The following is a 16,575-nucleotide window of genomic DNA, read 5'->3' on the forward strand; positions in this document are numbered from 1 at the left end:
GCACTCCAGAAATTGAGGGAATCTCAACGTAACTGTTTCAACAAGCTGACGAAGCACTGGAAACACTCACTTGTCTATGCCAGGAAATGTGGATTAAGTCAGCTGTGTGCATGCCTTCCAAAGAATGATGACCCAAGAGAACGGTCAAAATGTAGGAAAAAATACCATTAACATCACATCCAAGTACATTTTTGCTAAAGAGCATCCAACAATGGCTGCACCAGGACAATGACAAGGAGCCTCCAGAAGTTCAGGCTGGATTCACAGATTGTCCCAATTCAACTTGTCTTTTGATTTATTGACTACTTGTTTCATGAGTATTGATTGTGGCTCGAAATACAATGAAATCTGTTATAATTACAATCTTTTTTTCCTGCTTCTCAGGATGTTGTTTATTGGTCCCATTGTGAGGATTTTTACTTTCTTTACAATGAGTTGTAAGCAATATTGAAGGTTGTCATCCTTGATTTCTACAGTAAGTGCTTCAAGTTCTCTTGTCATTTAGCAAGCAAGGTTGTGTCACCTGCGTATTGTAGATTAGTAATGCGCCATCCGCTAATCCTGATGCCTTGTTTTTCTTTACATACTTTAGTTTCTTGGATTATTTGTTCAGTATACAGCTCTAATTAGTATGATAAAAGGACACTACTGTGACACACACCATTCCTAGTTTTCTATCATTCAGTGTCCCCTTATTCTGTTTTAATGATTGCCTCTTTGGCTACATACAGGTTTTCCGTTAGCCTAATTAAGTGTTCTGGAATTCCCATTCTTCCCAATGCTGAATGTAGTTTTTTTGTTTTGTTTTGATTTTTATGATCCAACAGTTGAATAACTTTGCATAGTCAATAAAACACAAGTAAACATTCTTGTCTTATTTTCTGCTATTAGCTAATATTCATCCGATGTTTCTTTCCAACTCACTTCCTGAATCTGATTTAAAGTTCTGGTGGATGAATGTGGATGTACTGCTGCAACCATCTTAGAATTATCTTCAGCAATATTTACCTTGCCTGTGATATTAAGGATATTTTTCAATTATTTCCACACTTCTGTTGGGTCACCTTTTTATTTTTGGAATGGGCACAAATATAGATCTCTGCTAGTGGGTTATCAGATGCTTTCCTCCAAATTATTTGGCATGGACAACTGAGTGCTTCCAATACTTCATCAGTCTTTTGAAACATTTCAGTAATTATTCTATCAATTATTAGAGTCTTAATTTTTACAAATGTGTTCAATACCACTTGAATCTCTTCATTCAACACCATTGTTTTGTCTGTTTTATCGCATTCTAGCTATTGAAATCACTGAAAGTTTATCCATTCGTTTTCTACCGTGAGTCTGTGTATTTATTCCATGTTCTTTTGGTGCTTCCTGCGTCATTCAATATTTTCCCATTCAATACTTCAATATTGCAACTTGTGAAATGAAATTGAATAGCTTGAGAAATGTTGAGCACGTTCTTCCTTTTTGGTTTTCCAATTCCAAGTTTTTCAACTTTTACTTTATCCTTTCTTCCATTTGCATTAGCAAAGGAATGTGAACACAGCAGTTTATTTTGATTATTTTAAAAATGAGCTCTGGAACATTAATACTGAGACGCAACTGCCTCAATTTAATCATTTCAACCTATTGATGGTGCCCTGCTGGTGACATGTAATAATCTAGAGGACATAATTTATAGACTTGTCATTTCACAGAAAAGGATGAAAAATCACATATGTAGAGCTAAGGGGGAAAAGCCACAGATGTATATGGTATCTCAGAAGTCAAAGTTAAATGGAAAGAAAACAGTCCTTATTTTCTTTCTATATAGGACTAATAAATTAGAACATCAAATTCAATTATATGCTGTATGTGACTTGCTTCCTAGAGCAATATTGAAGACTAAATTTCTGCCATCATGTCTTGTGGTAGGAGTTATAGGAGAATGTACTAACATCACTTTGGATGTATATAAAATTTGCATGACCAAATTACCTGTAAAATCCATTCCTGAATATAGGTCTTTTTATTTCATAAGCTAAACAAAAATAACAAAACAAAATATAATTTAAGAACCCCAAACATTACCTCATTTTATTTTTGCATTCAATTTCTACCAACAGCTGTGCACAGAAAAATTTGTACAATTGTTGCACAGGGAATTTTGATCAATTTCACATAGGAATGTCTTAGTAAACAGAATGTGCAAAATACAAATTAAGATTCTATATTCAGAATAGTCATATCAATAAAAATCACAGAATCTAATTGCACTGGTTCATTGGTCCAAATGGAGGTTATTAGAAAACAAAATAATATTCTAAGTTTAGTACTATGATGAAAGTTATCTTATTCCATGTACATGAATGAATAATTAAAAAATAATGATTTGGTTACAGTATTTCCCAAAGTGTATTCCATGGTTTATGAAATTCACCATAAAAGGACTCTGTGGTCAAATAAATTTGGACAAGGCTGTGTTAAGTAAAGTTAAACAGCTTATTTTGCAATATAACTATTCAGAACTTCTTATATTCTAATGTGTATTTGAGTGTACAACAGAGAGTTTATAAGAAAAAAAGCAAGCTTTTTAGAAGATACTTTATAAAAGATTATTTTGTTGAATATATGGTTCCAAGATTAATTTTTTAGATTAAATTGAAACCTGTAATCTCTCTCTACTGAAATAACTACCTTTGATCAGAAGTCAGCCATGTAGCATGACGCCATACAATTGATAGAGGATATGGTTGTGCACCTATATAAGCAATGAAGCGTGCCTTCTATGGTTACCTCGGAGACTTTGGACTCCAAAAAGAACCTCCAACCCATCACCATCAAGTCAGCTCTGACTCATAGTTATCCTACAGGACAGGGTAGAATTGCCCCTGTGCATTTCTGATACTGCAACTCTTTTGGGGACTAGAAAATCTCAAATTACTTCCATAGAGAAATTCATTATTTTGAACCCTAAAATCATGGTTAGCAGCCCACTGTAACGGCTATGCAACCAGGCTGCTCAATGTAGAAGGTAAGTCAAGAAAGTCTTGCGACTAGCATCTGAGTTCATAATATAGGTCTATTCTGAATAACACGTTTCAATACGGCTTGGCAATCAGCATATGGCTGCAGACAACTTCTCTCAGTAATATAGGTGTTTTAGTTTCCATAGGGTGCCTTTAAAAATGTCCAAGGAAAACAGTGGCTTTCACAAAATAATGCCTTGCAAGATTTGTAGCACATAGGAGCAAAATTTATGAAAAACTCTATCACAGAACATGGGCGACAATTTGCAGAAGATTGTTGATGATGACAGTGCAAGTTTAAAACCAACCCACGGGGACCCCCATGTGGATTAAGCCTCTGGCGCATTCCTTCTGACAATGGACCAGAGATGGGGAAGGATGTGCTGTCAGACAGTCCATCATTGTAGGGTGGTCAAAATGAGACATCCTGTCAATGAGCTCCCTTTTGATCCAATGTATAATTGCTCCTGTTTTTAGTATTTTCTGTTTTGAATTTGATTGAGGTTTTTCTGTCATTGTTATACCATTTGTTTGCATTTTTGTCTTGATGTTGAATGATTTTCCGTACAAGGAGCCCAGATTAGGTAATCCTATAGAGACAACCAGATCAATAGATTCAAAGGGATATGGCAGAGCAGGTTAATGGGAAATAGGGAGCTAACAACAATGAATACAAGGTAGAAGAAATGTCCTGGGAATTGAATGTTGTGATGGTTTTTCAACTCTATGAAAGTGATTGAGCTATTGAAATGCATGATATGTGAATTGTATGTCAGTCAAACTGTTAAAATTAAACTAATTTAAAAACAACAACCCGGTGGCTTTCTGAAAGTTCTCTTGAACCAGTTACATTTAAGTCAGAGGTCATTTGACTATGATGATTGGTTTTCAGGAATGCCAAGGGTAAAATAGATATATATTCTCAAAAGAAAAAGGGCTATCAGGAGGGTGGGGAGTTAGGGAAAAATGTAAGAGAATTTAAAGCTCTGTTCATGAGAAAAGAGCCAGGAAATGTGGCAGAGGGATATTTTTCCCTTTGTGACAATTCACATGCTCATTCTTTTAGGGTAGCTAGGACTGTCCATAAGAATTTTTTGGGACACCTTACCCTTTGCACCTTGTAGCCATGATCTTTCCTCTTCATATGTCTTTCCTTTGCAAAGTCAAAGAATATTGGAAAGGAACTCAAGTTGAGTTCCTCGTGATATACCTAAATTACTGTTTTGATGTGGTGTAAATAAAAGAGTAAAGAATTATCTGGGCAAGGGCTACAGAGATGAAAATATTGCTTTCAGAAACCTATAGATCTAGATGAAAGATCTATCAGGAAAAAACAGGTTTATATTTTTGTCTTAAAAAGAATGTCTATGATTTTATAGGAACACTTTTCGACTTGCCCTCCTTCAGCTGCGTCCACTAACTGATGTGTATGAGCCACTCTGCAACAGCATGCTAATATTTCTTTACTTCGCATTTCTCTTTCACCCACAGCCATGGACATCGTAAATTTTCATCCATAGTTGAACACGTTCCATACAGCTTTGGTTATTTAAGGAAACAATCTGTGTTCTCCCTTCCACCTTAGGAGCCATGATGACACAATGGAAGTGCTAGTGGGCTCACCTAAAGGGTGGTCATCAAACCCATGCTGAAACGCCGTGGGAGAAAGAGCTAGCAATCTGCTCGAATAAAGATCGCAGTTCTAGGAAGCCTTCTTGTTGTTCTGTCAGGGAGTTGGTTTGACCTGTAGCGAGCCTGTGCATGATGGAAGGAAACACTGCTGGGTCCTGTGCCAATTGTTCTGAGCCCACTGAAAGCTCTGTAATATGGGGTCATTCTGAACTGGCAATAACTCTATGGCACACAACAAGGATGACAATTCCATATCCTGCCTAAACATTGAAAATGTTAAATAACATAAGGGCACAATTAGGCTTCAATGAATTCATGGTATCCACTAAGTTTATGGTAATTTTTTGTTCAGTTTATAAAATTCTCAGGTAATTTTTATTATATGACTCTATTTTTAAAAAAGCGAACTCACTGCCATTGAGTCAATGCTGATTTATAGTGGCCACACAGAACAGAACAGAACTGGCCTGGTGAGTTTCTGAGACTGTAACCTCTTACAGGAGTAGGAAGTCCCATCTTTCTCCTGCAGAGCTGATGGTAGTTTTGAACTGCCCACCTTGCGGTTAGTAGCCCAGTGTGTAACCACTGTACCAGCAAAGCTCATGGTATAAGGTCTCTTGGAATCAGGATAGGTATACAAGATGAGTGTTAAAATTTTGTTAAAAGCTTGTGCCTGTATCCACAAATACAGTTATTCTAGTTCCATAAATGGAACAGATTTTTAGCCTGACAAATTTCATTCTTCATAATAACATGTTACACTAGACTTTCCTTGATATTTTAAAATATATAATAATAAAATCCCCCCACCATCATTGAGGTAATTTCAACCCATAATGACAATATATAAGGTTTATAAGGCTGTGAGACTTAACAAGAGAAGATCGCCTAATCTTTATCCCATAGAGAAACTAGTGGCTTTGAACCAACTACCTGTTGGGTAGGAGTCCACTGTGTAAACAACAGTGTTTACATTTTTATTTGATAAAAAACCCTATAATATTTGAACATGTACAATTTCTTATTAGAAAAATTAGACTAGTAGAACTTGAAACTGTTTTTCCTTTCTAAAATATGCATATTACTATTCAAACATGACCAAATTCATACATGCGGTATGTTTATGTCTCTATGTTTCTAGCTTTCATTAAGAGCAATATAAATGTAGCCCTAAAGGCTTAAACATAGAGTTAAAACAGAACATAGACACCGTCGGCAGAATGGAAAGTTTAACAAGCATGTAGTAGACAGAGAGAAATAATGAATTCTCCCGTCTTGTTTAGGGTTTGCAGTCAGATGAACAACGTCCTACATTATAATTAGAGGAGGCTAGAACTTGAATTATACATCGAGGAAAATCTAACTAGGAAAGTCCAATTTGTCTTGAAGACTCTTGACTCTTAGGCTTTTAAAAACACAAAGACTGATGGAACGTAAGAATGAGCCAGTGGGTGTATTACAAATCTGTACGAGAGAGTTGATTAGTCCAAGCCTATTTCTCATCCTCATGAGCAGAATGCCTGGGAGCTAAGCATTAAATCACCAAGCCAAATAAATTTCCCCCAAATTGGATTAACCACCTTGTAGAAATAGGTCAGTTAGTGCAGGTCTTGACAACTCAGAACAAATATGTTCACATTCTCTCATTAGAGGCTTAGCAGCATAATGATGCCCCAATCTCCCCGTCGGCATTTTCCGAGCATTATCGTAATATAATTTTAAATATAAAGGAAACTAGAGCATTGGCATACGTTTGAAGTAGAGTAGACCCACGAAAGAAAGCAAAACACAGACACTATGACCACAAATAAAATGTATAAAATTTGAGACGGATAAAATACTTAACTTTTCGTAAGAACTATCTTTAGATAGATGAACTAGATGCTTTATATATTGCCTACATATAATGTGGGTAGAGACTGTGCAAATGGGTTATAAGAATACATGCTTATAGAGAATAAAAAGACATTTAATGAAATATATGCACATATTTAAATTACTATATATATATGTATATATTGTAATATACCAGTAGTCGGTTAATTTGCGATACTGCGGTGACTTGTGGGCTGCTGGGATGCTACTGGTGTCTTTCAAAGAAAGAACGGTCACAGCAGGCCAGGAGACTTTATGGGTTCTGCCAATCTCGCAGCTTTTCTGCAATAGCAGAGAGAACTTAAAGGAAGAGACCACTTAATGGGTTCATGTTACAAAAGGTTCCCCCACGTTTTTTAATTTGCAAAAGCAAACTTTATTTTTCTTCCTCTTTCCCCCACCCTCCCCCCCTAATGAATCCTTGATAAATCGTAAATTATTATTCTTTTCATATCTTATACTGTCTCCCTTCGCCCATGTTTCTGTTGTTCTTCATTCCCAAAATGTATTCTTCCTTTTCATTCTTCCTTTTGAGTTTCACCTTCATGAGTGTTAACAAAAATCGTGTTATTGATCAAATTTAAATTTACTTTGATATAATGCCTTATGCAAGACAGAACTGTAAAGTTATATTAAATTGTAAGAATACTATAGCTTTGCCTCTCATCTCATTTGCATATTGCAGAGGCAGTGAATTATTTAAGATGGCTTTTCTAGCCTAAGTCTCTAACTCCCACCAAATGACCTTTTCCAGGTTTATCCAGTTGGTAGACACAGATGTTCGTTCAGATTTCTTCCTTTGAAGGTTCCCAAGATATGTGTGCTAGTCTGGGTTGACCAAAGAAGCAAATTCACAGACACTCATATGTATAGAAAAAAGAGATTTAAATACCAGAGCAATTAAATATTGAGAAAATACCCAGTCCAGTCCATAAATCCAATATTAGCCCATATGTCTGATACCAATCTGTAAAGTCCTTTTCAGACTCACGAGACACATTCAATAATGCTGAATACAGGAAGAACACAGGCCAGTGGGGATGAGGTCTTGTGGATCCATTGGTAGTGTCAGCATCTCAGTGCTGGCAGGAGTCTCCTTGTGGCTCTTCCAGCTCCAGGGCTCTGGCTGCATGAGCATAGCTCCATCAGGATCATCAGTAATGTCTTACAGGGAGTGAGTGTTTCAGTCCTCCAGTCAGTGATTTTATCTTCATGGTGCCTCCAAATGAGGTCATCAAGGGATGACCTGATTGACAGGCTAGACTCCACCCCTTAGCATGTTGACAAGAGATTATGTAGCTGTCACAGATACTGACAGGATTCATCTGTGAGAAAATATGAACAGGATTCTGAGGAGAGACATTTTTCTGTATATAAAATGATCCCTCTGAGCAGCAAGAGGTGGGAACTCATTATCAACAAGAGTCAGGAGTGGAAATAGTTATCCAGATCCATGTGCAGTGAACCTCCTGAAGACAGCTATCCCAGCAGAGGAGCAGCAGCAGAACCAGGAGCCAGACCATGGAACTGAGCAAAGACCTTCCCAACCCACAGAGCAAGTAAACACGAGTGACATTGTGCAGGAGGAGTGGGTGTGATGGGGCATCTCCTTAGGGATATTGGAGTTGATGAACTATGGAGTGGAGCTGTCTGCCTTCAGGCTGAGGCTTAGGAGAGTGGGGTGCCTGAGGGCACTTAAATCGGGAAGTTGGGCATGCTGATTCACAAAAATGGTTCTGAGTGCCTTTGGGCTGAGGCTTACTAGAATGGGGGGTGTATTAGTCTGGGTACTTTGGAGAAACAAATCCACGGCGACTCACGTATAAGAGAGAGTTTTATGTAAAGAAAAGGTGCATCACAAAAACATCCCAACCCAATGCTGCCCAAGCCCACAAGTCCAACATTAACCCATTAACCCAACACCAGTCCACAAAGTCCTCCACCTCACAAAACAGAGGCAATGATGCCGACTGCAGGAGGAAAGCTGAGTCCGTGAACGTGTAAGCATCTCAGCACTGGCAAGGGTCTCCACACGGCTGCTCCAGCACCCAGGGCTGCATTGGGATAGATCCATGCGGCTTCTCCTTGGGGATGTCTTGTAGGAAGTCAATCTTGCAAGCTGAAGCAGGGAACTGCTAAGGCAGCTGCACCCGATACAACCATCACAAAACAAGAAACCCGAGAACTAGAAAGGCTAGGCTTCACCACCCATTTATCCCTCCGCCTTTCAACCAGCACCACATGTGATTATTGGCCAGGCTGGCACAATTAACTAACTCAGGGGGCCTCTGGGCACTTAATTCAGGAAGTACAGTTTTCTGATCCCCAAGGTTTAAGCGATTTCCTTCGGGTTAAGACTTACAGCAGGGTGGAATGCCCCTTTGGGCATTTATTAGCAGACCTGTAACTTTGTAAGCTGTCTTGGTAAATGACTACTCTGAACATTTCGCAGTAGCATAAGAACATGTTAACTTCCTTAATAAATCCTTTCATTATGGATTTTGTCTGTGAATTTCTATGTAGCCATTGCAATAGATATTAGAATCCAAAGAAGTAAATGTGTTACTGTTATTGTTGTTGCTAGGTGCCATTGAGTCTTTTCCAACCGGTCCCTAGGGACCCTATTCACAAATGAGACAATGCCCAACCCTGGGCCACCCTCACAGCCCACTGGCTGGAGCTCAGTGTTGCAGTCACTGTGTGGATCCAACTCATTGAGAACTTCCTCTTTGTCACTGCCCTTCTACTTTACCATGCATAATTCCCTCTCCAGGGACTGGTCTCTCCTCACAACATAGCCAAAGTGTGTAACACAAAGTCTTACCATCTTTGCCTCTAAGAAGCATTCTAGCTCTACTGCTTCCAAGACAGCTTTTGTTTGTTCTTTTGTCAGTCCATGGTATTTTCAATATGTTACATCAGCACCACACTCAAACACATCGATTCTTCTTTGGCCTGCTTTATTCAATATCCAACTTTCACTTGCATATGATTCAAATGAAAGTATGATGGTTTGTGTCAGGTACATGGTCGTTCTCAAAGTAACATTTCAACACTCTACATAGGCCTTATGTGGCAGATTTAGTCAATACATGTCTTTTGATCTTTTAACTGCTGCTTTCATGAGCATTGATTGTGGATCCAAAGACGAAATCTTTGACAACTTCAATCTTTTCTCCATTTATCATGATGGTACCTATTATTCCAGTTGTAAGGATTTTGATTTTCACTACATTGAGTTGTAATCCACACATAGACAACAGAAAGATGAAGTAATTGGGGCACAATGATATAGCTTAAGGAAAGGGACAGGGCTAATTTTCAAATATAGGGAACTTGATACTATTATCAGGCTCATAAATGCCATATGGTATGGCCTCAGCAGGATTAATGTCTCTCCAATTAAATATGCCATTAACATAAAGTGTCATGTTTTTAGTAGATCTATTAAACATCATAGAATGTGTCAAACCTTTACAGTGTAGTTGCAAAAACTGAAAGATGATTCAGCAACATGAAGACGATCATGTGTGTTAAGAGAACGTCTCTACCTTTGAGACTACATGCTACCTAATGACTTTATTTTAATGAAAATGTTCTGGAAAAGAGTTGTATTATTCCCTATGTCAAAGTATATTAGAAAAATGGTATTGTTAGCCTTGTCCCACATGTAATTTATAAAAAATAATCAGTAACTGAAACATTTAAACTTATTCTTGTTAAAATTTGTTCTAGAATGTTGACACTTTGAAAATATCTATCATTTTACTAATTTAAGACACTGTTAACTCACTCAGAGGTGATTCTGACTCAGAGCAACCCTAGGACAGGACAGAAGCGCCCAGCAGGTTTCCAAGGCTGGAATTCTTTAAAGGGAGTCGAAGCCTCATCTTTCTCCCAAGGGAATGTTAGATATAATGAATACTGTTTATATACTAAAAAGCATATTTAGAAATTAAAATAATTTTATATAAATAGGTTTATACTTAATATACACGAATACAGAATGATTATAGTGACAATGTATATAAAGTTATTGTGCATAATTTATTAACATTATTTTATTGATTATCCAATTTTTTTGACTATCAAACTTCATACCAAGAAAAATAGTACTTTCTTTAAATGATGGGGTAAGGTTGGTATTGTTAAATTTATTCATTCATAAAAATGGAGATTTAATTTAAAATAATTAAAAGGACTCACTAATCTCATATAACAGGACAATTACAAACATGAAGGAAATTCACGTAGTAGAATTATAGAAATTATAGAAAATAAATCAACAAAGTTTACAAATAGATTGCATTAGTAAAGATTGAACAGAATGCAGATATTTTGTTATGGAAAATAAATACTTGAGTTTTCTTAGAAATAAGAAATAACTTTATGGATAAGCAAACCATTATCATTTCTAAAAATAAGTTATTGAACTGAAGAACACTAAATAATTCAAAAACTAAATTATGGGTAAAAAAAATGTACATTGATGGCGAACTGTAGAGTTTCAACATGGCAATTCTAAAAGCCAAGGCAGAGATACAAGAAGGAAGGACATAATCAAAACAGTACTAATAAAAAATTATTAATGTTTTTACATTTTAAATAGTTTTCCAAATAGGAAGAGCTCTTTCAAAAAATTCTAGCAAGATATGATAAAGTGTTAGAAATTTCAGATACAATGAGAAAAACAATAAAAATATTATTAAAAAGCAAAGACCTATTAAATAGTAAATAGTATTAATTTCTCTGCAAACATTGTGTAAGCCATATACTTAAAGTTTTGAGAAAATATTCTTTTTGTACTTGTAAACTCTATCTCAAGCACAATTATAAAAGGGCAAACATTTAAAAAAAAGACTAGGATACTTAAGGACTAGGAATCAGAAATATTAGCACCCAAGAACACAATCTAAAAGAATTATTTGAATAAAAGGAACAGCACACAGATAAATACTGTGATAATCAAGGTTCTCTGTCAACTGAACTTGACCAGGATTCTCAGTGATTGGCAGTTAAGACCTTATTAATTCCTATGATGAGATCTATTACAGTATAATCATTTGTATAATGAGATCTGCTATGAGCAGCCAAGCAATTGAAAGGACCTTTCCTAAGGGGTATAGCCTGTTTTCAATATAAGTGCATACTGTGGCAAAGCTTTCTTGCTCTTTGCTGATTTTAGCTACATCTGGCTCTTCCACCTCTGATCCTTTGCGCTTTAGTCAACAGCCTGCTGCATTGCCTACTTAGGATTCATTCAACTCTGCAACTACAAGTTTGCCATCTTTCTGCTACTTTTGTATACATCCATCTCCACAGCTGTACAAGTCACAAGAAGCGTTCAGCCTAACATTTGATGCATAGACTTGGCACTTGTCCATACTTGGAGAGTGCTTGGTTCTAGAACCATGTGATCCATTTTGTTGAACACACACACACACACACACACACACACACACTTATATATACATATAAAAGCTTCACTGATTTTGCTTCTCTAGAGAACTCAGCCAAGGGCATTTGATATCAAGAGTAGTTATAAAGGAACAAAACATAAGGATGCGTTTTCTGAATTGGCTCTCAAGTCTGATTAGTATTAAAAGCACTGACAATTCTGCCTCCATGAATACAGAGGGCACAGCTAATCCATGACATGAGGTGACACCAATTCCAGTAGAACCAAAATAGTTCAAAGGTCCATCAGTCAGAACGGGGGCATCTGGAGGTCCAGTTGTTAGTGGAACCAATCTATGGCTCATCTCACAGTGGGTCCCATGCATCCCTGAAATCAACTCGTGGTGATTTCCCCATCCACGCACGCTTCTTTGGAATAGACATACTCAGGAACTGGTAGAACTATCTCATTGGATACCAGACACAGAAGAAGGGTTTTTATGTGAAGAAAAGCCAAGTAGACACCATTAGAACTGTCTCTGCCTAAGAAAATGGGAAACAAAAAACAATCCCACATTTTTTGGGGGTAATCCAAACACTATTGCCAGAATCAAGAGCTTGAAGGATGCAGGAGTGACGATTCCTACTACATCCCTAGTTAACCCGTCTGCTTAGCCTGTGTGAAGAACAGATGGATCTTGGCAAATGACGATGAATTATAGTAAACTTAATCAAGTGGTTGCTGTTCTATAGGTTGTTTCATTGCTTGAACAAATAAATACTTCTCCTAGTACCCAGAGAGACAAAGAATGGCTTTCTAAAGACATGAGGTCATCTATGTGGAAGTAGTTTGCAGTTAGGACAACGTTCTCCAGGAGGCTGAATGTCCTCTAAACCAGCTACCAATATATGGTGCTATTTCTCCAATGCCCAGGATTTATGGATCAAGTAATAAAGGGATGTAAATGGGTGTTGTGCCACTCTTTATTACTCCCTGTGACCCATCCATGGCATTTTTTTGCTTCCTGTCTTTCCAAGCCAACGGTATTTCAGTTAGTTTCAAAGGGAAGAACACACTCACCTGAAGACACAACCCGGGTTCTTCAATAAGCATGTCTCTGAATAAGCAGGCAAAGAAAGGACTTACAATATTGACTGTTGTGATTGATCCTGATTACCAAGGGTAAATATGATTGCCATTACAAAATGAAGTAAGAAAGAATATTTCTGTATTCCAGGAAATTCCTTAGCCCTACTATCATTGGTAATTAAAGTAAATGGCAAACTACGGCAACCCAACACGCCTGTCAGGTATTTGAGCATTTCCTCTTTGTATGTATGCATCAAATATTTCAATTGGTCCACTTATAAAATATAGTCTACAAATGGGTTGTGGGATTTTTAGTTTATGTCTATGTTAGTTGTATTATCTTAGGCACAAGAATTAATTTATAATTATACTATTGAAAGAATATTTATGGTTTAAGGGCATGTGTGGCAAGCTGACAAGTTGATTATGCTAGTGAATGTTTGTGTCAATTTGGCCTGGCAAAGATCTCAATAGCTTGGCAGTTAACACACAGTAGTTCCCCGTTACCTGACCTAACACAATGCAATCACAGGCAATAGGTTGTAAGGCTCCCTAATGAAATAAGATCACGATAGACTTCAATACCCTTACTCACATCACTGTCCTGATGGAATTAATTGCCTCCAGGGTGTGGTCTTCTTCCAATATGAGTGATTCTCACATGAAAACATTCTGGCAGTTATTCTGAAGAGAAAGTAAGATAAAAATTAACACATTACAGATGAAATAAAAAGACAATATATACAACATTAAAATTTTAAGTAATGAGAACATGTAGTAAATTTGTATAGAACTAGAAGAAAGGTAAAAACATGCAGTTAGTGCAAAATTACATTTCTCCAGAACAATATATACAATTTTGATTTATTAGTTTCAACAGCTTTTCAATACATCTTAATATCATATTCAAATATTTAAAGTTTATATTTAAATTATTACATTTAAATACTAATAGTCCATTCAATAAAATACTGTGTGATTCTGGCCAAAACCAAACACTAGTGTTAAAAAATACACTAGCATTAAAAGATGCTGCCCTAGCTTTCTATAGCTATTTTAACCATTACTCAAGTGTGATTGTTAAGAAAAACATTCTTATAGGTCTGGGAGTTAGAAATCTCAGATTGGTAGTCTTTTTCGTAAACCAAGGGCATCACTGCCTCTGCCGTCTCTGAAGTACACTTCCTCCTTGTAGTAGTCTGGGTACTTTGGAAAAACAAATCCACAGCAACTCATGTATAAGAGAGTTTTATGTAAAGAAAGTGTGCATCACGAAAACATCCCAACCCAATGCTGCCCAAGCCCACAAGTCCAACATTAACCCATTTACCCAGCACCAGTCCACAAAGTCCTCCACCTCACAAAACAGAGGCAATGATGCCGACTGCAGGAGGAAAGCTGAGTCAGTGAACGAACAAGCATCTCAGCACTAGCAGGGGTCTCCACACGGCTGCTCCAGCACCCAGGGCTGCATCGGGATAGGTCCATGTGGCTTCTCCTTGGGAAGGTCTTGTAGGAAGTCAATCTTGCAAGCTGAAGCAGGGAACTGCTAAGGCAGCTGCAACCTGGTGCGACCATCACAAAACAAGAGACCGGAGAACTAGAAAGGCGAAGCTCACCACCCATTTATCCCTCCACCTTTCAATTAGCCCCACATGTGATTATTGGCCAGGCTGGCACAATTAACTAACTCACTCCTTGTCTTCGAATCGCCGATGTGGCTGTGGTTTTCCGGAGGAGCCCTGGTGGTCTGGTGGGTCCCTGCTGGGCTGCTAACCCAAAGGTTGGCAGTGGACAGCCACCAGCTGCTCTGCAGGAGGAAGACTGGGCTTTGCACTCCTATAAAGAGTTACAGTCTTTGAAGCTCACTGGGCACCTCTGCATTGCCCTTGAGAGACAGCCACTACACGTCGGCCTCAACTCGATGGCAGTGCGTTTGTTTGCTTGTTTGTTTTGTGCGGTTTTCTGTGGTTTGTGTCTGCATGAATGCAATGTTCAAAGTTAACATCATCAATTCTTTGGTCTTCTTCCTATCACCTCTGGTTTAAATGTAGTCAAATTCCCCACCTTCTTATAGGATACTTGTGACTGTACTCAGGAACTGCATGAATAATCCAGATTATTTTTTCCATCTGAAAATCCTTAATATAATAAGATCTGCAATAGCCCTTTTTGCTATATTAGGTAACATTCACCAATCCCAGGGATTAAGGTTTGGATATATTTTTTGGAGGGATTTTTTTGTTTTTTGTTTTTTTAATCTCACAATATTTTAAACCTATCCAACTTAAATTAAATACTAGGAATTAAATTTAGTGGTTCTTTAATAACAATATTATAAGGAAAATTTAAAATTTATAACAAAAATGTGATAGGAGTTCCACATTAGAAAAGAACATGTATGGATTTCAATATAGACTAGTACATTATATCACTACATTTAATACAACAATTGTACATATATTCGGTTACTTTTGTTATTAAGTCCATGGAGTCAGTTTCGACTCATAGCTACCCTATGAAACTATGCCTGATCCTGCACCTGCTCACCATGAATGGTAGCTACATTTGAGCCCATTGTTGTAGCCACTGTGCCAATGTGTTAGACAGGGTTTTCTAGAGAGATAAAACCAAATTCCTGATAATATAATATATTTATTTATAAAGATAATTAGATATATAACGAGAAATGAAATGTTAAATCATATACAGATAAATATACAATACAAGAAATAAACAGTTAAATTAGAAGCACTATAAATGGCTTAGTGCAACTCACGTCCGTGAGAGAAAGTTGAGAGACTAGCAGTCCTTCAAGTCTCTATCTGGTGCCAGATCTTCCTCTATTTGTAGAGAGAGCTAGGTTATGTCAGCACAGCAGCCAATCACAAGGCAGGTCACCAATCGCCAGTCCCCAGCTCCAGAGAAGTCTTAAAGGGACCTCAACTTACAGCAACACAGTCCACAGGCTAGGCGTCCCACAGGCTGTGTAGCCTTTAAATTGAAGCACAGAACAAGCCAGGCAGCCGCACACTGGTCCGATGATCACAGAGCGAGAGACAAGAAAGGCAAGGCTCACCAAGCCATCCATCTCTCCGCCCCTCAGTCAATCCCACCTGCGTTTATCAGCCAGGCTGGCACAATAAACTGTCTCAGCCAATATACCTTGCTGAAGGCCATCTTTTTTTTCAATGACTCTCTTCTTTGTCAAGCATCATGCGCGTCTGTAGGGATTGGTCTCTTCTGTTAACATGTCCTAAGCATGGGAGTATGCCTCATCCTTGTTCCTGTACAGCACCGCGGCTTTACTGCTTTCAAGACAGATTTGTCTCTTCTTCTCACAATCCAAGATATATCGGATATCCTTCACTAACATCATAATTTAAAAGCACCAACTTTTCTTTCGTTTTTATCATTCATTGTTCAATTTGCTTTTGTTGTTGTTGTTCCTATGATGGTCTTTCCCATTTCTTTTCTTTTTTATTAAAAGATCTTTTTATTGGAGGCACTTACAACTCTTAAAACAATCCATACATCAATTGTATCATCTTATTTGTACATATGTTA

The sequence above is a fragment of the Echinops telfairi genome, unplaced genomic scaffold (genome assembly GCF_000313985.2).
Source record: "Echinops telfairi isolate 266 unplaced genomic scaffold, ASM31398v2 ScPeMD7_7468;HRSCAF=8506_0, whole genome shotgun sequence".
Classification (NCBI taxonomy): domain Eukaryota; kingdom Metazoa; phylum Chordata; class Mammalia; order Afrosoricida; family Tenrecidae; genus Echinops; species Echinops telfairi.